This window comes from Pseudophryne corroboree, assembly GCF_028390025.1.
Source record: "Pseudophryne corroboree isolate aPseCor3 chromosome 6 unlocalized genomic scaffold, aPseCor3.hap2 SUPER_6_unloc_5, whole genome shotgun sequence".
Lineage (NCBI taxonomy): Eukaryota > Metazoa > Chordata > Amphibia > Anura > Myobatrachidae > Pseudophryne > Pseudophryne corroboree.
In genome coordinates this window covers 247,543-270,650 of record NW_026967606.1, presented here as the reverse complement: position 1 = coordinate 270,650, position 23,108 = coordinate 247,543, and the positions used below count along the sequence as shown (strand labels likewise).

General features: G+C 47.2%; 1 protein-coding gene across 1 annotated transcript in view; it reads right to left on the bottom strand.

Moving 5' to 3' along the window:
* The window catches only part of LOC134985626 (uncharacterized), a 218,509-nt gene that overhangs the window by 14,843 nt on the left and 180,558 nt on the right, over positions 1 to 23,108 (bottom strand). The gene's annotated exons all lie outside the window — the stretch shown is intronic.

Sequence of the window (23,108 nt, the reverse complement as noted above, 5' to 3'; positions counted from 1 at the left end):
AATAAACTCCGGGAGAAATTATACCTCCATTTCAAGTTTATTCTCTCCTCCTACAGCTCTGCTCTTTCCCTCGCAAAGCAATCCTTTTTCCAAGCCCTCATCTCTTCTCAGTCCTCCTGTCCACGCTGTCTCTTCGAAACTTTCAACACTCTCCTTCGCCCCCTCCTCCTCCCCTCCTCCCTCACTGCCACTGACTTTGCCTCCTTCTTCATCTCCAAAATTGAGGACATCCAACACGACATCTCCCGCCGTCACCCCTCTGCTACCCCCCTGCCCCCTCTATCCCTCCCCTCCATCTATCCCACCCTGTCCTCCTTCCGTCCCACTTCTGAAAAGGAAGCCCACTCCCTCAGCTTATCCTCCCCCCCCCCTCCACTTGCCCCCTGGACCCCCTTCCCTCCCGTCTTCTCCACTCCCTCTCCCCCACTGCCTGCTCCCACCTTGCTCACCTCTTTAACCTGTCCCTCTCTACCGGCATCTTCCCCTCGCCATTCAAACATGCTCTGGTCTCACCTATTCTCAAAAAACCCAACCTCGACCCCTCATCACCCACTATCGCCCCATCTCTCTTCTCCCCTTCGCCTCCAAACTACTTGAACGACTGGTCTACAGCCGTCTCACAAGCCACCTCTCTGACAACTCCATCCTCGATCCACTACAATCTGGCTTTCGCCCACTCCACTCAACTGAGACTGCCCTGGTGAAAGTCACCAGTGACCTGCTTTCGGCCAAATCCAAGGGCCACTTCTCTCTGCTCATCCTTCTGGACCTCTCTGCTGCCTTTGACACCGTAGGTCATCCTCTCCTCCTGCGCACACTCCAAAACGCTGGCCTCTCTAGCACTGTCCTTGACTGGTTTTCTTCTTACCTCACTAACCGCTCCTTCTCTGTGTCTGCCTCCAGCACCACCTCACACCCTTCCTGTTGGTGTCCCTCAGGGTTCTGTCCTTGGACCCCTTCTGTTCTCCCTGTATACCTCTTCCCTGGGTGCGCTCATTAACTCCTTTGGCCTTCAATACCACCTCTATGCTGATGACACAAAACTCTACCTCTCCTCTCCTGATCTGTCCCCCTCTGTCCTCTCCCAGGTTTCCAGCTGCCTCTCCGCAATCTCCTCCTGGATGTCTGAGCGCTCTCTGAAGCTCAAAATGGACAAAACTGAACTCATCATCTTTCCCCCAGCCAGAGCAACACCCCCGACCAATATCTCTATCATTGTTGACAACACCACCATCTCCCCCGTTCCCCAACTCCGCTGCTTGGGTGTCACTCTTGACTCCTCCCTCTCCTTTGCACCCCACATCCAAGCTCTGGCACAATCCTGTCGTTTCCAGCTACGCAACATTTCTCGTATCAGGCCATATCTCTCCCAGAGTGCAACTAAACTCATCATCCACTCACTGGTCATCTCACGACTTGACTACTGCAATGTTCTCCTCACTGGCCTCGCTTGCTCCCATCTTGCTCCCCTCCAATCTGTCCTAAACTCTACAGCTAGGCTTATCTTCCTCTCCCGCTACACCACATCTGCCACTGGCTCCCATTCCCCTACAGAATCCTCTTCAAACTCCTCACCCTCACATACAAGGCCTTCTCTAATTCCACTGCTCCCTACATCTCCAACCTCCTCTCCCTTCATACTCCCTCCCACCCCCTACGGTCAACCAATGACCGTCGCCTCTCCACTGCCCTGGTCACTGCTTCCCATGCTCGTGTTCAAGACTATGCCCGTGCTGCACCCCTTCAGTGGAACGCACTCCCCCGCTCCATTAGACTCTCCCCGACCTTGCAAAGCTTCAAACGGGCACTAAAAACCCACCTATTCATCAAAGCATACCCTCCCGATGCATAACCCAGTCCTGAAGCCGCGCCTCCACCCCCTGCCTCATGCCGTGAACATCTCAGCTTTGCTTGCATACTGCCATCAGGCTACCTCCCACTTGCCTGCACTTCTTGTCATCTGTCTGTCGCCCCTCCCCATTCTGTATATCAATACTCAGTTACAGAAGCACCAGACAAGTCCCAAGTGTTTCCTAGCAGCAGGAAATATCCCGTTACAGGAGAACTGGTAATGGTGGAAGCAAAACAACTTTTCTTAGGACTAAAATTTAACTTATTTAGCTTTCTATATAGAAAATTATTCATATACTATAGCATAAAATGGTGTATTGGTAATTTCACATCTTCCACTTCTCTGTAACTCTGTGCTAGTAATAGAGATGCTGGGAGAAGACTCCTCAGATACGGAACATTGCATTTGTCTTCAGTGGTGGATTAGAAGGAGAAGGTCATTTCAGATGTCTGACCAGAGCCCAGGGTTATAATGTAGACTGCCCTGTCCATATCAGTGGTGTCCCATAGACTGTCCTGTCCATGTCAGTGGTGTCCCGTAGACTGTCCTGTCCATGTCAGTGGTGTCCCGTAGACTGCCCTGTCCATATCAGCGGTGTCCCATAGACTGTCCTGTCCATATCAGTGGTGTCCCGTAGACTGCCCTGTCCATATCAGCGGTGTCCCATAGACTGTCCTGTCCATGTCAGTGGTGTCCCGTAGACTGCCCTGTCCATATCAGCGGTGTCCCATAGACTGTCCTGTCCATATCAGCGGTGTCCCTTAGACTGCCCTGTCCATATCAGTGGTGTCCCATAGACTGTCCTGTCCATATCAGCGGTGTCCCATAGACTGTCCTGTCCATGTCAGTGGTGTCCCGTAGACTGCCCTGTCCATATCAGCGGTGTCCCGTAGACTGTCCTGTCCATATCAGCGGTGTCCCATAGACTGCCCTGTCCATATAAGTGGTGTCCCATAGACTGTCCTGTCCATATCAGTGGTGTCCTATAGACTGCCCTGTCCATATCAGCGGTGTCCCGTAGACTGCCCTGTCCATATCAGTGGTGTCCCATAGACTGTCCTGTCCATATCAGTGGTGTCCTATAGACTGCCCTGTCCATATCAGTGGTGTCCCGTAGACTGCCCTGTCCATATCAGTGGTGTCCCATAGACAGCCCTGTCCATATCAGTGGTGTCCCATAGACTGTCCTGTCCATATCAGTGGTGTCCCATAGACAGCCCTGTCCATGTCAGTGGTGTCCCATAGACTGTCCTGTCCATGTCAGTGGTGTCCCATAGACAGCCCTGTCCATATCAGTGGTGTCCCATAGACTGTCCTGTCCATATCAGTGGTGTCCCATAGACTGTCCTGTCCATGTCAGTGGTGTCCCATAGACTGTCCTGTCCATGTCAGTGGTGTCCCGTAGACTGCCCTGTCCATGTCAGTGGTGTCCCATAGACTGTCCTGTCCATGTCAGTGGTGTCCTATAGACTGTCCTGCCCATGTCAGTGATGTCCCATAGACTGCCCTGTCCATGTCAGTGGTGTCCCATAGACTGTCCTGTCCATGTCAGTGGTGGATTAGAAGGAGAAGGTCATTTCAGATGTCTGACCAGAGCCCAGGGTTATAATGTAGGCTGCCCTGTCCATATCAGTGGTGTCCCGTAGACTGCCCTGTCCATATCAGTGGTGTCCCATAGACTGTCCTGTCCATGTCAGTGGTGTCCTATAGACTGTCCTGTCCATGTCAGTGGTGTCCTATAGACTGTCCTGTCCATGTCAGTGGTGTCCTATAGACTGTCCTGTCCATATCAGTGGTGTCCCATAGACTGTCCTGTCCATATCAGTGGTGTCCCATAGACTGTCCTGTCCATGTCAGTGGTGTCCCGTAGACTGCCCTGTCCATGTCAGTGGTGTCCCATAGACTGTCCTGTCCATGTCAGTGGTGTCCCATAGACTGTCCTGTCCATATCAGTGGTGTCCCATAGACTGTCCTGTCCATATCAGTGGTGTCCCATAGACTGTCCTGTCCATATCAGTGGTGTCCCATAGACTGTCCTGTCCATATCAGTGGTGTCCCATAGACTGCCCTGTCCATATCAGTGGTGTCCCATAGACTGTCCTGTCCATATCAGTGGTGTCCCATAGACTGTCCTGTCCATGTCAGTGGTGTCCCGTAGACTGCCCTGTCCATGTCAGTGGTGTCCCGTAGACTGCCCTGTCCATGTCAGTGGTGTCCCATAGACTGTCCTGTCCATGTCAGTGGTGTCCCATAGACTGTCCTGTCCATGTCAGTGATGTCCCATAGACTGTCCTGTCCATGTCAGTGGTGTCCCATAGACTGTCATGTCCATGTCAGTGGTGTCCCATAGACTGTCCTGTCCATGTCAGTGGTGTCCCATAGACTGTCCTGTCCATGTCAGTGGTGTCCCATAGACTGCCCTGTCCATGTCAGTGGTGTCTCATAGACTGTCCTGTCCATGTCAGTGGTGTCCCATAGACTGCCCTGTCCATATCAGTGGTGTCCTATAGACTGTCCTTTCCATATCAGTGGTATATAGAGAAGGACATTTGGGATGGCTTAATGGAGGTCTATAAAGTGTCACATAGACTGTCCTGTCCATGTCAGTGGTGTCCCGTAGACTGTCCTGTCCATATCAGCGGTGTCCCATAGACTGTCCTGTCCATGTCAGTGGTGTCCCATAGACTGTCCTGTCCATATCAGCGGTGTCCCATAGACTGTCCTGTCCATGGCAGTGGTGTCCCGTAGACTGCCCTGTCCATATTAGCGGTGTCCCATAGACTGCCCTGTCCATGTCAGTGGTGTCCTATAGACTGTCCTGTCCATATCAGTGGTATATAGAGAAGGACATTTGGGATGGCTTAATGGAGGTCTATAAAGTGTCACATAGACTGTCCTGTCCATGTCAGTGGTGTCCCGTAGACTGTCCTGTCCATATCAGCGGTGTCCCATAGACTGTCCTGTCCATGTCAGTGGTGTCCCATTGACTGTCCTGTCCATATCAGCGGTGTCCCATAGACTGTCCTGTCCATGGCAGTGGTGTCCCGTAGACTGCCCTGTCCATATTAGCGGTGTCCCATAGACTGCCCTGTCCATGTCAGTGGTGTCCTATAGACTGTCCTGTCCATGTCAGTGATGTCCCATAGACTGCCCTGTCCATGTCAGTGGTGGATTAGAAGGAGAAGGTTATTTCAGATGTCTGACCAGAGCCCAGGGTTATAAATAGACTTCCCTGTCCATATCAGTGGTATATAGAGAAGTACATTTGGGATGGCTTAATGGAGGTCTATAAAGTGTCAAATAGACTGTCCTGTCCATGTCAGTGGTGGATTAGAAGGAGAAGGTCATTTCAGATGTCTGACCAGAGCCCAGGGTTATAATGTAGACTGTCCTGTCCATATCAGTGGTGTCCCATAGACTGTCCTGTCCATATCAGTGGTGTCCCATAGACTGTCCTGTCCATGTCAGTGGTGTCCCGTAGACTGCCCTGTCCATGTCAGTGGTGTCCCGTAGACTGCCCTGTCCATATTAGCGGTGTTCCATAGACTGCCCTGTCCATATCAGTGGTGTCCCATAGACTGTCCTGTCCATGTCAGTGGTGTCCTATAGACTGTCCTGTCCATGTCAGTGGTGTCCTATAGACTGTCCTGTCCATGTCAGTGGTGTCCCATAGACTGCCCTGTCCATATCAGCGGTGTCCCATAGACTGCCCTGTCCATATCAGCGGTGTCCCATAGACTGTCCTGTCCATGTCAGTGGTGTCCCGTAGACTGCCCTGTCCATATCAGCGGTGTCCCATAGACTGTCCTGTCCATGGCAGTGGTGTCCCGTAGACTGCCCTGTCCATATTAGTGGTGTCCTATAGACTGTCCTGTCCATATCAGTGGTGGATTAGAAGGAGAAGGTTATTTCAGATGTCTGACCAGAGCCCAGGGTTATAATGTAGACTGCCCTGTCCATATCAGTGGTATATAGAGAAGGACATTTGGGATGGCTTAATGGAGGTCTATAAAGTGTCACATAGACTGTCCTGTCCTTGTCATTGGTGGATTAGAAGGAGAAGGATGATTGTGATCATTGACCAGAGCCCTGGACTCAGCAGACAGTTTTATGCAAAGAAACAGAAAAATAAATAAATATCTTTTTGGGGCCACACTTAAGGCCCCCATCCACTAGTCCGATTTGGGCAGTTTTCTTCAGATTTCGACGCATCTGACCGTCATATCTGAAGAAAAGTGTCACATTGGATGGCTCTTCCGATCCGATGCGCACTCCCGTGTCAGATATGTCTGAACTACAAATCTCTGAGGCTGCCCCAACTATTTATCGGAATCTGAAGAAAACAGGTGAACATCGGATTGTTTTTTTTACTTCAGATGTATCTGATCAGATTCATCTGAAGCGTCACTTGACTGGCATCTGCCTAGCCACTCCCACCCACCAAGAGGGGGAACAGCGGCAGCAGCAGCATCAGATCAATCGCATGTAGCATGTGTGCATCAGATATATCTGATGCGATCTGGCACATGATATATCGCATCAGATACATCTGAAGTGAATGTAGTGAAAATTAAGCCCAGGGTCAGATCCGATTCCCGGGAGAGCTCAAGAGAAATTTGATGAGATCTGCAGTTCAGACAAGTCTGAGTAGTGGATGGCCACCTTTACAGTATATTGTTACGGTATATGTTTGTATTTATTGTGGTCCCACCAGATTACAGAGACAGTCCTGATAGGATGTAATTAGATATGAATGCTTCTGAAGGCTATGTATGCGGTTCAGGAATTTGATAGGCTTGGTGAGGTTTCAGGGAACGCTTGAAAGTGTGGAGACTAGAGGAGAGTCTTATTGTGCAGGGGAGGGCATTCCATAGGGAAAGTCCTGCAATTGTGAATGAGAGCGAGTGATCCGTGCAGATGAGAGACGCAGATCTTGTGCAGAGCGGAGAGGTCGGGTTGGGAGATATAGGAGATGAGTGAGGAGATGTACGTTGGTGTAGTTTGGTTAATGGCCTTGTATGTGATTAAAAGTATATTATACTGAATATGGTAGAAAACCGGTAACCAATGGAGGGACTGACAGAGCGGATCTGCAGACGATGAATGTCTAGCGAGGAAGATTAGCCTCGCAGCTGCAGTCAGAATGGATTGTAGTGGTGAGAGCAGTGGCGTAACTACTGCCCCCGCAGTCCTCGCGGTGGCTTGGGGGCGAGGGGCTGCGGGGGCACCACTGATTTAGAACAGATTGACATGCGGACGAGCGTCCGCATGTCAATCTGCGATCTCCTCTCCCTCCCTGCGGTGCCTGCTCCCCCGGCCCCCCCCTATGTGTTGGAGGGACACGAGCGCATCGCGCGTCTCTCCTGTGTCCCTCCTGGCTCTCCCCCGGCCGGTCTAAGGAAGCAAGTGCCATTCGTGAGCTCTGATTGGCTCACGAACGGCACTTCCTTTATTAGACCAGCCGGGGGAGAGCCAGGAGGGACACAGGAGAGACGCGCGATGCGCTCGTGTCCCTCCAACACATAGGGGGGGGCCGGGGGAGCAGGCACTGGGGCATATACCCGGCACTGGGGACATATACCTGGCACTGGGGGGGCAGATCTGGCACTGGGGACATATACCTGGCACTGGGGGGGGCATATACCCGGCACTGAGGGCATGTACCTGGCACTGGGGGGCATATACCCGGCACTGGGGGGGCATATACCCGGCACTGGGGGCATGTACCTGGCACTGGGGGCATGTACCTGGCACTGGGGGCATATACCTGGCACTGGGGGGGCATATACCCGGCACTGGAGGCATATACCTGGCACTGGAGGGGAAGCAGGCACTGGGGGGGAATATCTGGCACTGGGGGCATGTACCTGGCACTGGGGGCATATACCCGGCACTGGGGGGGCATGTACCTGGCACTGGGGGCATATACATGGCACTGGGGGCATATACCTGGCACTGGGGGCATATACCTGGCACTGGGGGGGCATATACCTGGCACTGGGGGAATATACCTGGCACTGGGGGGGCATATACCCGGCACTGGGGGCATATACCCGGGACTGGGGGGGGGCATATACCTGGCACTGGGGGGGGGGGAAGCAGGCACTGTGGGGGAATATCTGGCACTGGGTGCATATACCTGGCACTGTGGGGGAATATCTGGCACTGGGTGCATATACCTGGCACTGTGGGGGAATATCTGGCACTTGGAGCATATGTGGCACTGGGAGCACGGCCCTAGCAACAAGCACTACCCCCTAGCAACGAGCATGACACCCAGTGCATGAAACCCCTGGCAACGAGCATGACATCCTGGCACCGTGCATGGAACCAAGTGCATGAAACCCCTGGCAACGAGCATGGAACCAAGAGCATGAAACCCCTGGCAACGAGCATGACACCCAGTGCATGAAACCCCTGGCAACGAGCAGGTAATTTAAAAGTAATTAGAAGCCTTACTGTAGAACTTAATGTGTAATGGGCATTACGGTGTGTGGCATAATGTATCACGGACATTGCGGTGTGTGTCATAATGTATCTGGCATTACGGTGTGTTGTATACTATATCACGGGCATTGTGGTATGTGGTATAATGTCTCAGGGTCATTGCGGTGTGTGTCATACTGTGTCACAGACATTGTATGTGCTATAATGTATCGGGCATTGCAGTGTGTAGCATAATGTATAACGGGCATTGCGATTCCTGTCATAATGTGTCACAGGCATTACGGTGTGTGGCATAATGTGTCGGGGGCATTACGGTGTGTGGCATAATGTGTCGGGGGCATTACGGTGTGTGGCATAATGTGTAGGGGGCATTACGGTGTGTGCATATTGTGTCATGTGCATTATTGTCAGTGATCGCAAAAACGCGCTATGGCGCGTATTTTACCCAGAAACAGCCGCCCGGGACTCACATTTAGAAGATGAGCGGGTCCCACAGGACGCGCTCATCTGAATATGTGTTTGCATGTGTTAAGCCTGTCAGCGGAATGCAGGAGGTGACTGGCTGTTTCCTCGGCCAATCACCTCCTGTAGTCTCCATCCAATCACAGCCTGCAGCATCTCCCGCTTTGAATCCTGCTCCCCGCCAGCACATGAATCTGTGCTGCAGGGCTGACAGACTGGCCCCGCTCATCCGGCTCCACTACCACCCTGCCGCCAGCACCCTCCTCTGCGACTGGGAGTACAGCTCCGGATCTGCCCGCCACCACCCCCCTACCCGGGACCCGCTCAACGCCCCACCGAGACCCGACAACTACCTTCCAGCAGGAGCCGTCCGGGCTGCGCAGCTCCCGCTGTAGGTAAGCAGTAGACAGTGCTGCATCGCCCCGCTTCACCTGGAGTAGCTGGTGCAGATGCGGGATGTCCGGGGGCTGCAAGCTCCGTGTGTGCAATGTGAGGCCGCTCAGAGTGTCAGGGCCTCACTGACACCATTTTTCTGACAGCACAGTGCAGTGAGTGCACTGGCACAAGTAGCCAGCCGGCGCCGCAGCATGAAGGAGCTATCTGTGAAATCGCAAGCAGAGGCTGGCAAGAAGGAGCTCCTCCGATCGCTTCCCCTGACGGGCTGGTCACTGCTAAATATACCAGTAATCAGTACAACTGTGCAGTGACACTGACTTTCCCATTGCACCTGGGGCTCCACTACTTTGACACAGTTGGAACTGATTATCGGTATATTTAGCAGTGGCCAGCCCGTCAGGGGAAGCAATTGGACGAGCTCCTTCTTGCCAGAGAACAGCCTCTGCTTGCGATTTCACATAGAGCTCCTCCAGGCTGCGGCTACTACAGGCGCAGGCTGGCTACTTGTGCCAGTGCACTCACTGCACTGTGCTGTCAGAAAAAATGGTGAGTGTCAGTGAGTTGCTGCTGGGGGCGGAGCCACTTGTGTCAAACGGCCCCTTCGTGCAACTGGAGGTGATAAGTGAGTGGTTACTGCAATGTGCCTCAGTGCTCTACCAGGCGCATTGTGTATAATAACGTGTTCTACCTGGCGCAATGTGTATAATAACGTGTTCTACCTGGCGCAATGTGTATAATAACGTGTTCTACCTGGCGCAATGTGTATGATAACGTGCTCTACCTGGCGCAATGTGTATGATAACGTGTTCTACCTGGCGCAATGTGTATGATAACGTGCTCTACCTGGCGCAATGTGTATGATAACGTGCTCTACCTAGTGCAATGTGTATAATAACGTGCTCTACCAGGCGCATTGTGTATAATAACGTGTTCTACCTGGCGCAATGTGTATAATAACGTGTTCTACCTGGCGCAATGTGTATGATAACGTGCTCTACCTGGCGCAATGTGTATGATAACGTGTTCTACCTGGCGCAATGTGTATGATAACGTGTTCTACCTGGCGCAATGTGTATGATAACGTGTTCTACCTGGCGCAATGTGTATGATAACGTGTTCTACCTGGCGCAATGTGTATGATAACGTGTTCTACCTGGCGCAATGTGTATGATAACGTGTTCTACCTGGCGCAATGTGTATGATAACGTGTTCTACCTGGCGCAATGTGTATGATAACGTGTTCTACCTGGTGCAATGTGTATGATAACGTGTTCTACCTAGTGCAATGTGTATGATAACGTGTTCTACCTGGCGCATTGTGTATAATAACGTGCTCTACCAGGCGCATTGTGTATAATAACGTGTTCTACCTGGCGCATTGTGTATAATAACGTGTTCTACCTGGCGCAATGTGTATAATAACGTGTTCTACCTGGCGTATTGTGTATAATAACGTGTTCTACCAGGCGCATTGTGTATAATAACGTGCTCTACCAGGCGCATTGTGTATAATAACGTGTTCTACCTGGTGCAATGTGTATAATAACGTGTTCTACCAGGCGCAATGTGTATAATAACGTGTTCTACCAGGCGCAATGTGTATAATAACGTGTTCTACCAGGCGCATTGTGTATAATAACGTGCTCTACCAGGCGCATTGTGTATAATAACGTGTTCTACCAGGCGCATTGTGTATGATAACGTGTTCTACCTGGTGCAATGTGTATTATAACGTGCTCTACCAGGCGCAATGTGTATAATAACGTGTTCTACCAGGCGCAATGTGTATAATAACGTGTTCTACCAGGCGCAATGTGTATAATAACGTGTTCTACCAGGCGCATTGTGTATAATAACGTGCTCTACCAGGCGCATTGTGTATAATAACGTGTTCTACCAGGCGCATTGTGTATGATAACGTGTTCTACCTGGTGCAATGTGTATTATAACGTGCTCTACCAGGCGCAATGTGTATAATAACGTGTTCTACCAGGCGCAATGTGCATAATAACGTGTTCTACCTGGCGCAATGTGTATAATAACGTGTTCTACCAGGCGCAATGTGCATAATAACGTGTTCTACCTAGTGCAATGTGTATGATAACCTGCTCTACCAGGCGCATTGTGTATAATAACGTGTTCTACCTGGCGCATTGTGTATAATAACGTGTTCTACCAGGCGCATTGTGTATAATAACGTATTCTACCTGGCGCATTGTGTATAATAACGTGTTCTACCTGGCGCAATGTGTATAATAACGTGTTCTACCTGGCGCAATGTGTATGATGACGTGTTCTACCTGGTGCATTGTGTATAATAACGTGCTCTACCAGGTGCAATGTGTATAATAACGTGCTCTACCTAGTGCAATGTGTATGATAACGTGTTCTACCTAGTGCATTGTGTATAATAACGTGCTCTACCAGGTGCAATGTGTATAATAACGTGCTCTACCTAGTGCAATGTGTATAATAACGTGCTCTACCTAGTGCATTGTGTATAATAACGTGCTCTACCAGGCGCATTGTGTATAATAACGTGCTCTACCAGGCGCATTGTGTATAATAACGTGCTCTACCAGGCGCATTGTGTATAATAACGTGCTCTACCAGGCGCATTGTGTATAATAACGTGCTCTACCAGGCGCATTGTGTATAATAACGTGCTCTACCTGGTGCAATGTGTATGATAACGTGCTCTACCAGGCGCATTGTGTATAATAACGTGTTCTACCTGGCGCAATGTGTATAATAACGTGCTCTACCAGGCGCATTGTGTATAATAACGTGTTCTACCAGGCGCATTGTGTATAATAACGTGCTCTACCAGGCGCATTGTGTATAATAACGTGTTCTACCAGGCGCATTGTGTATAATAACGTGCTCTACCAGGCGCATTGTGTATAATAACGTGTTCTACCAGGCGCATTGTGTATAATAACGTGCTCTACCAGGCGCATTGTGTATAATAACGTGCTCTACCAGGCGCATTGTGTATAATAACGTGTTCTACCAGGCGCATTGTGTATAATAACGTGCTCTACCAGGCGCATTGTGTATAATAACGTGTTCTACCAGGCGCAATGTGTATAATAACGTGTTCTACCAGGCGCAATGTGTATGATAACGTGTTCTACCTGGTGCAATGTGTATAATAACGTGTTCTACCAGGCGCATTGTGTATAATAACGTGTTCTACCAGGCGCATTGTGTATAATAACCTGCTCTACCAGGCGCATTGTGTATAATAACGTGTTCTACCAGGCGCATTGTGTATAATAATGTGTTCTACCAGGCGCATTGTGTATAATAACGTGCTCTACCAGGCGCATTGTGTATAATAATGTGTTCTACCAGGCGCATTGTGTATAAAAACGTGCTCTACCAGGCGCATTGTGTATAATAACGTGCTCTACCAGGCGCATTGTGTATAATAACGTGCTCTACCAGGCGCATTGTGTATAATAACGTGTTCTACCAGGCGCATTGTGTATAATAACGTGTTCTACCAGGCGCATTGTGTATAATAACGTGCTCTACCTGATGCATTGTGTATAATAACGTGCTCTACCAGGCGCATTGTGTATAATAACGTGCTCTACCAGGCGCATTGTGTATAATAACGTGTTCTACCAGGCGCATTGTGTATAATAACGTGCTCTACCAGGCGCATTGTGTATAATAACGTGCTCTACCTGATGCATTGTGTATAATAACGTGCTCTACCAGGCGCATTGTGTATAATAACGTGCTCTACCAGGCGCATTGTGTATAATAACGTGCTCTACCTGGCGCATTGTGTATAATAACGTGCTCTACCTGGCGCATTGTGTATAATAACGTGCTCTACCTGATGCATTGTGTATAATAACGTGCTCTACCTGGCGCATTGTGTATAATAACGTGCTCTACCAGGCGCATTGTGTATAATAACGTGTTCTACCAGGCGCATTGTGTATAATAACGTGTTCTACCAGGCGCATTGTGTATAATAACGTGCTCTACCTAGTGCAATGTGTATAATAACGTGCTCTACCTAGTGCAATGTGTATAATAACGTGTTCTACCAGGCGCATTGTGTATAATAACGTGCTCTACCTGATGCATTGTGTATAATAACGTGCTCTACCAGGCGCATTGTGTATAATAACGTGCTCTACCAGGCGCATTGTGTATAATAACGTGTTCTACCAGGCGCATTGTGTATAATAACGTGTTCTACCAGGCGCATTGTGTATAATAACGTGCTCTACCTGATGCATTGTGTATAATAACGTGCTCTACCAGGCGCATTGTGTATAATAACGTGCTCTACCAGGCGCATTGTGTATAGTAACGTGTTCTACCAGGCGCATTGTGTATAATAACATGCTCTACCTGATGCATTGTGTATAATAACGTGCTCTACCTGGCGCATTGTGTATAATAACGTGCTCTACCAGGCGCATTGTTTATAATAACGTGTTCTACCAGGCGCATTGTGTATAATAACGTGTTCTACCAGGCGCATTGTGTATAATAACGTGTTCTACCAGGCGCATTGTGTATAATAACGTGTTCTACCTGGCGCATTGTGTATAATAACGTGCTCTACCTGATGCATTGTGTATAATAACGTGCTCTACCTGGCGCATTGTGTATAATAACGTGCTCTACCAGGCGCATTGTGTATAATAACGTGTTCTACCAGGCGCATTGTGTATAATAACGTGTTCTACCAGGCGCATTGTGTATAATAACGTGCTCTACCTGGCGCATTGTGTATAATAACGTGCTCTACCAGGCGCATTGTGTATAATAACGTGCTCTACCAGGCGCATTGTGTATAATAACGTGTTCTACCAGGCGCATTGTGTATAATAACGTGCTCTACCAGGCGCATTGTGTATAATAACGTGCTCTACCTAATGCATTGTGTATAATAACGTGCTCTACCTGGCGCATTGTGTATAATAACGTGCTCTACCAGGCGCATTGTGTATAATAACGTGTTCTACCAGGCGCATTGTGTATAATAACGTGTTCTACCAGGCGCATTGTGTATAATAACGTGCTCTACCAGGCGCATTGTGTATAATAACGTGCTCTACCTAATGCATTGTGTATAATAACGTGCTCTACCAGGCGCATTGTGTATAATAACGTGCTCTACCAGGCGCATTGTGTATAATAACGTGTTCTACCAGGCGCATTGTGTATAATAACGTGCTCTACCTGATGCATTGTGTATAAATACGTGCTCTACCTGGCGCATTGTGTATAATAACGTGCTCTACCAGGCGCATTGTGTATAATAACGTGTTCTACCAGGCGCATTGTGTATAATAACGTGTTCTACCAGGCGCATTGTGTATAATAACGTGCTCTACCAGGCGCATTGTGTATAATAACGTGCTCTATCAGGCGCATTGTGTATAATAACGTGTTCTACCAGGCGCATTGTGTATAATAACGTGCTCTACCAGGCGCATTGTGTATAATAACGTGTTCTACCAGGCGCAATGTGTATGATAACGTGCTCTACCAGGCGCAATGTGTATAATAACGTGTTCTACCTGGCGCAATGTGTATAATAACGTGTTCTACCTGGTGCAATGTGTATGATAACGTGTTCTACCAGGCGCATTGTGTATAATAACGTGTTCTACCTAGTGCATTGTGTATAATAACGTGCTCTACCTAGTGCAATGTGTATAATAACGTGTTCTACCAGGCGCATTGTGTATAATAACGTGCTCTACCTGATGCATTGTGTATAATAACGTGCTCTACCAGGCGCATTGTGTATAATAACGTGCTCTACCAGGCGCATTGTGTATAATAACGTGTTCTACCAGGCGCATTGTGTATAATAACGTGTTCTACCAGGCGCATTGTGTATAATAACGTGCTCTACCTGATGCATTGTGTATAATAACGTGCTCTACCTGATGCATTGTGTATAATAACGTGCTCTACCAGGCGCATTGTGTATAATAACGTGCTCTACCAGGCGCATTGTGTATAATAACGTGTTCTACCAGGCGCATTGTGTATAATAACGTGCTCTACCTGATGCATTGTGTATAATAACGTGCTCTACCTGGCGCATTGTGTATAATAACGTGCTCTACCAGGCGCATTGTGTATAATAACGTGTTCTACCAGGCGCATTGTGTATAATAACGTGTTCTACCAGGCGCATTGTGTATAATAACGTGTTCTACCAGGCGCATTGTGTATAATAACGTGTTCTACCTGGCGCATTGTGTATAATAACGTGCTCTACCTGATGCATTGTGTATAATAACGTGCTCTACCTGGCGCATTGTGTATAATAACGTGCTCTACCAGGCGCATTGTGTATAATAACGTGTTCTACCAGGCGCATTGTGTATAATAACGTGTTCTACCAGGCGCATTGTGTATAATAACGTGCTCTACCTGGCGCATTGTGTATAATAACGTGCTCTACCAGGCGCATTGTGTAGAATAACGTGCTCTACCAGGCGCATTGTGTATAATAACGTGTTCTACCAGGCGCATTGTGTATAATAACGTGTTCTACCAGGCGCATTGTGTATAATAACGTGCTCTACCAGGCGCATTGTGTATAATAACGTGCTCTACCTGATGCATTGTGTATAATAACGTGCTCTACCAGGCGCATTGTGTATAATAACGTGCTCTACCAGGCGCATTGTGTATAATAACATGTTCTACCAGGCGCATTGTGTATAATAACGTGCTCTACCTGATGCATTGTGTATAATAACGTGCTCTACCTGGCGCATTGTGTATAATAACGTGCTCTACCAGGCGCATTGTGTATAATAACGTGTTCTACCAGGCGCATTGTGTATAATAACGTGTTCTACCAGGCGCATTGTGTATAATAACGTGCTCTACCAGGCGCATTGTGTATAATAACGTGCTCTACCAGGCGCATTGTGTATAATAACGTGTTCTACCAGGCGCATTGTGTATAATAACGTGCTCTACCAGGCGCATTGTGTATAATAACGTGTTCTACCAGGCGCAATGTGTATGATAACGTGCTCTACCAGGCGCAATGTGTATAATAACGTGTTCTACCTGGCGCAATGTGTATAATAACGTGTTCTACCTGGTGCAATGTGTATGATAACGTGTTCTACCAGGCGCATTGTGTATAATAACGTGTTCTACCTAGTGCATTGTGTATAATAACGTGCTCTACCAGGCGCATTGTGTATAATAACGTGCTCTACCAGGCGCATTGTGTATAATAACGTGTTCTACCAGGCGCAATGTGTATAATAACGTGCTCTACCAGGCGCATTGTGTATAATAACGTGTTCTACCAGGCGCATTGTGTATAATAACGTGCTCTACCAGGCGCATTGTGTATAATAACGTGTTCTACCAGGCGCAATGTGTATGATAACGTGCTCTACCAGGCGCAATGTGTATAATAACGTGTTCTACCTGGCGCAATGTGTATAATAACGTGTTCTACCTGGTGCAATGTGTATGATAACGTGCTCTACCAGGCGCATTGTGTATAATAACGTGTTCTACCAGGCGCATTGTGTATAATAACGTGCTCTACCAGGCGCATTGTGTATAATAACGTGCTCTACCAGGCGCATTGTGTATAATAACGTGTTCTACCAGGCGCAATGTGTATAATAACGTGTTCTACCAGGCGCAATGTGTATAATAACGTGTTCTACCTAGTGCATTGTGTATAATAACGTGCTCTACCAGGCGCATTGTGTATAATAACGTGTTCTACCAGGCGCATTGTGTATAATAACGTGTTCTACCTAGTGCATTGTGTATAATAACGTGCTCTACCAGGCGCATTGTGTATAATAACGTGTTCTACCAGGCGCATTGTGTATAATAACGTGTTCTACCAGGCGCATTGTGTATAATAACGTGTTCTACCTAGTGCATTGTGTATAATAACGTGCTCTACCAGGCGCATTGTGTATAATAACGTGCTCTACCAGGCGCATTGTGTATAATAACGTGCTCTACCAGGCGCAATGTGTAATAACGTGTTCTACCTAGTGCATTGTGTATAATAACGTGCTCTACCAGGCGCATTGTGTATAATAACGTGCTCTACCAGGCGCATTGTGTATAATAACGTGTTCTACCAGGCGCAATGTGTATAATAACGTGTTCTACCTGGTGCAATGTGTATGATAACGTGTTCTACCAGGCGCAATGTGTATAATAACGTGCTCTACCTGATGCAATGTGTATAATAACGTGCTCTACCTAGTGCAATGTGTATAATAACGTGTTCTACCAGGCGCATTGTGTATAATAACGTGTTCTACCAGGCGCATTGTGTATAATAACGTGCTCTACCAGGCGCATTGTGTATAATAACGTGCTCTATCAGGCGCATTGTGTATAATAACGTGTTCTACCAGGCGCATTGTGTATAATAACGTGCTCTACCAGGCGCATTGTGTATAATAACGTGTTCTACCAGGCGCAATGTGTATGATAACGTGCTCTACCAGGCGCAATGTGTATAATAACGTGTTCTACCTGGCGCAATGTGTATAATAACGTGTTCTACCTGGTGCAATGTGTATGATAACGTGTTCTACCAGGCGCATTGTGTATAATAACGTGTTCTACCTAGTGCATTGTGTATAATAACGTGCTCTACCTAGTGCAATGTGTATAATAACGTGTTCTACCAGGCGCATTGTGTATAATAACGTGCTCTACCTGATGCATTGTGTATAATAACGTGCTCTACCAGGCGCATTGTGTATAATAACGTGCTCTACCAGGCGCATTGTGTATAATAACGTGTTCTACCAGGCGCATTGTGTATAATAACGTGTTCTACCAGGCGCATTGTGTATAATAACGTGCTCTACCTGATGCATTGTGTATAATAACGTGCTCTACCTGATGCATTGTGTATAATAACGTGCTCTACCAGGCGCATTGTGTATAATAACGTGCTCTACCAGGCGCATTGTGTATAATAACGTGTTCTACCAGGCGCATTGTGTATAATAACGTGCTCTACCTGATGCATTGTGTATAATAACGTGCTCTACCTGGCGCATTGTGTATAATAACGTGCTCTACCAGGCGCATTGTGTATAATAACGTGTTCTACCAGGCGCATTGTGTATAATAACGTGTTCTACCAGGCGCATTGTGTATAATAACGTGTTCTACCAGGCGCATTGTGTATAATAACGTGTTCTACCTGGCGCATTGTGTATAATAACGTGCTCTACCTGATGCATTGTGTATAATAACGTGCTCTACCTGGCGCATTGTGTATAATAACGTGCTCTACCAGGCGCATTGTGTATAATAACGTGTTCTACCAGGCGCATTGTGTATAATAACGTGTTCTACCAGGCGCATTGTGTATAATAACGTGCTCTACCTGGCGCATTGTGTATAATAACGTGCTCTACCAGGCGCATTGTGTAGAATAACGTGCTCTACCAGGCGCATTGTGTATAATAACGTGTTCTACCAGGCGCATTGTGTATAATAACGTGTTCTACCAGGCGCATTGTGTATAATAACGTGCTCTACCAGGCGCATTGTGTATAATAACGTGCTCTACCTGATGCATTGTGTATAATAACGTGCTCTACCAGGCGCATTGTGTATAATAACGTGCTCTACCAGGCGCATTGTGTATAATAACATGTTCTACCAGGCGCATTGTGTATAATAACGTGCTCTACCTGATGCATTGTGTATAATAACGTGCTCTACCTGGCGCATTGTGTATAATAACGTGCTCTACCAGGCGCATTGTGTATAATAACGTGTTCTACCAGGCGCATTGTGTATAATAACGTGTTCTACCAGGCGCATTGTGTATAATAACGTGCTCTACCAGGCGCATTGTGTATAATAACGTGCTCTACCAGGCGCATTGTGTATAATAACGTGTTCTACCAGGCGCATTGTGTATAATAACGTGCTCTACCAGGCGCATTGTGTATAATAACGTGTTCTACCAGGCGCAATGTGTATGATAACGTGCTCTACCAGGCGCAATGTGTATAATAACGTGTTCTACCTGGCGCAATGTGTATAATAACGTGTTCTACCTGGTGCAATGTGTATGATAACGTGTTCTACCAGGCGCATTGTGTATAATAACGTGTTCTACCTAGTGCATTGTGTATAATAACGTGCTCTACCAGGCGCATTGTGTATAATAACGTGCTCTACCAGGCGCATTGTGTATAATAACGTGTTCTACCAGGCGCAATGTGTATAATAACGTGCTTTACCAGGCGCATTGTGTATAATAACGTGTTCTACCAGGCGCATTGTGTATAATAACGTGCTCTACCAGGCGCATTGTGTATAATAACGTGTTCTACCAGGCGCAATGTGTATGATAACGTGCTCTACCAGGCGCAATGTGTATAATAACGTGTTCTACCTGGCGCAATGTGTATAATAACGTGTTCTACCTGGTGCAATGTGTATGATAACGTGCTCTACCAGGCGCATTGTGTATAATAACGTGTTCTACCAGGCGCATTGTGTATAATAACGTGCTCTACCAGGCGCATTGTGTATAATAACGTGCTCTACCAGGCGCATTGTGTATAATAACGTGTTCTACCAGGCGCAATGTGTATAATAACGTGTTCTACCAGGCGCAATGTGTATAATAACGTGTTCTACCTAGTGCATTGTGTATAATAACGTGCTCTACCAGGCGCATTGTGTATAATAACGTGTTCTACCAGGCGCATTGTGTATAATAACGTGTTCTACCTAGTGCATTGTGTATAATAACGTGCTCTACCAGGCGCATTGTGTATAATAACGTGTTCTACCAGGCGCATTGTGTATAATAACGTGTTCTACCAGGCGCATTGTGTATAATAACGTGTTCTACCTAGTGCATTGTGTATAATAACGTGCTCTACCAGGCGCATTGTGTATAATAACGTGCTCTACCAGGCGCATTGTGTATAATAACGTGCTCTACCAGGCGCAATGTGTAATAACGTGTTCTACCTAGTGCATTGTGTATAATAACGTGCTCTACCAGGCGCATTGTGTATAATAACGTGCTCTACCAGGCGCATTGTGTATAATAACGTGTTCTACCAGGCGCAATGTGTATAATAACGTGTTCTACCTGGTGCAATGTGTATGATAACGTGTTCTACCAGGCGCAATGTGTATAATAACGTGCTCTACCTGATGCAATGTGTATAATAACGTGCTCTACCTAGTGCAATGTGTATAATAACGTGCTCTACCAGGCGCATTGTGTATAATAACGTGTTCTACCAGGCGCATTGTGTATAATAACGTGCTCTACCAGGCGCATTGTGTATGATAACGTGCTCTACCAGGCGCATTGTGTATAATAACGTGCTCTACCAGGCGCATTGTGTATGATAACGTGCTCTACCAGGTGCAATGTGTATAATAACGTGCTCTACCAGGCGCATTGTGTATAATAACGTGCTCTACCAGGCGCATTGTGTATAATAACGTGTTCTACCAGGCGCATTGTGTATAATAACGTGCTCTACCAGGCGCATTGTGTATAATAACGTGCTCTACCTGGCGCAATGTGTATAATAACGTGTTCTACCAGGCGCATTGTGTATAATAACGTGCTCTACCAGGCGCATTGTGTATGATAACGTGCTCTACCTAGTGCAATGTGTATAATAACGTGCTCTACCAGGCGCATTGTGTATAATAACGTGCTCTACCAGGCGCATTGTGTATAATAACGTGCTCTACCAGGCGCATTGTGTATAATAACGTGCTCTACCAGGCGCATTGTGTATAATAACGTGTTCTACCTGGTGCAATGTGTATGATAACGTGCTCTACCAGGCGCATTGTGTATGATAACGTGCTCTACCAGGCGCATTGTGTATAATAACGTGTTCTACCTGATGCAATGTGTATAATAACGTGCTCTACCAGGCGCATTGTGTATGATAACGTGTTCTACCTGGCGCAATGTGTATGATAACGTGCTCTACCTGGCGCAATGTGTATGATAACGTGTTCTACCTGGCGCACTGTGTATGATAACGTGTTCTACCTGGCGCAATGTGTATGATAACGTGCTCTACCTGGCGCAATGTGTATGATAACGTGTTCTACCTGGCGCATTGTGTATAATAACGTGTTCTACCTGATGCAATGTGTATAATAACGTGCTCTACCAGGCGCATTGTGTATGATAACGTGTTCTACCTGGCGCAATGTGTATGATAACGTGCTCTACCTGGCGCAATGTGTATGATAACGTGCTCTACCAGGCGCATTGTGTATAATAACGTGTTCTACCAGGCGCATTGTGTATAATAACGTGCTCTACCTGGCGCAATGTGTATAATAACGTGCTCTACCTAGTGCAATGTGTATAATAACGTGCTCTACCAGGCGCATTGTGTATAATAACGTGTTCTACCAGGCGCATTGTGTATAATAACGTGCTCTACCTGGCGCAATGTGTATAATAACGTGCTCTACCTAGTGCAATGTGTATAATAACGTGCTCTACCAGGCGCATTGTGTATAATAACGTGTTCTACCTGGCGCAATGTGTATAATAACGTGCTCTACCTAGTGCAATGTGTATAATAACGTGCTCTACCAGGCGCATTGTGTATAATAACGTGCTCTACCAGGCGCATTGTGTATGATAACGTGCTCTACCAGGCGCATTGTGTACAATAACGTGCTCTACCAGGCGCATTGTGTATAATAACGTGCTCTACCTGGCGCATTGTGTACAATAACGTGCTCTACCAGGCGCATTGTGTATAATAACGTGTTCTACCAGGCGCATTGTGTATAATAACGTGTTCTACCAGGCGCATTGTGTATAATAACGTGTTCTACCAGGCGCATTGTGTATAATAACGTGTTCTACCAGGCGCATTGTGTATAATAACGTGTTCTACCAGGCGCATTGTGTATAATAACGTGCTCTACCAGGCGCATTGTGTATAATAACGTGTTCTACCAGGCGCATTGTGTATAATAACGTGCTCTACCAGGCGCAATGTGTATAAAAACGTGTTCTACCAGGCGCATTGTGTATAATAACGTGCTCTACCAGGCGCATTGTGTATAATAACGTGTTCTACCAGGCGCATTGTGTATAATAACGTGCTCTACCAGGCGCAATGTGTATAATAACGTGTTCTACCAGGCGCATTGTGTATAATAACGTGCTCTACCAGGCGCATTGTGTATAATAACGTGTTCTACCAGGCGCATTGTGTATAATAACGTGCTCTACCAGGCGCAATGTGTATGATAACGTGCTCTACCTAGTGCAATGTGTATAATAACGTGCTCTACCAGGCGCATTGTGTATAATAACGTGTTCTACCTGATGCAATGTGTATGATAACGTGCTCTACCTAGCGGCAATGTGTATGACGTGCTGTACCTGGTGCAAAGTGTATGACGTGCTGTACCTGGTGCAAAGTGTATGACGTGCTGTACCTGGTGCAAAGTGTATGACGTGATCTACCTGGTGCAAAGTGTATGACGTGCTGTACCTGGTGCAAAGTGTATGACGTGCTGTACCTGGTGCAAAGTGTATAACGTGCTGTACCTGGTGCAAAGTGTATGTTGTGCTGTACCTGGTGCAAAGTGTATAACGTGCTGTACCTGGTGCAAAGTGTATAACGTGCTGTACCTGGTGCAAAGTGTATGACGTGCTGTACCTGGTGCAAAGTGTATAACGTGCTGTACCTGGTGCAAAGTGTATGACGTGCTGTACCTGGTGCAAAGTGTATGACGTGCTGTACCTGGTGCAAAGTGTATAACGTGCTGTACCTGGTGCAAAGTGTATGACGTGCTGTTCCTGGTGCAAAGTGTATGTTGTGCTGTACCTGGTGCAAAGTGTATGATGTGCTGTTCCTGGTGCAAAGTGTATAACGTGCTGTACCTGGTGCAAAGTGTATGACGTGCT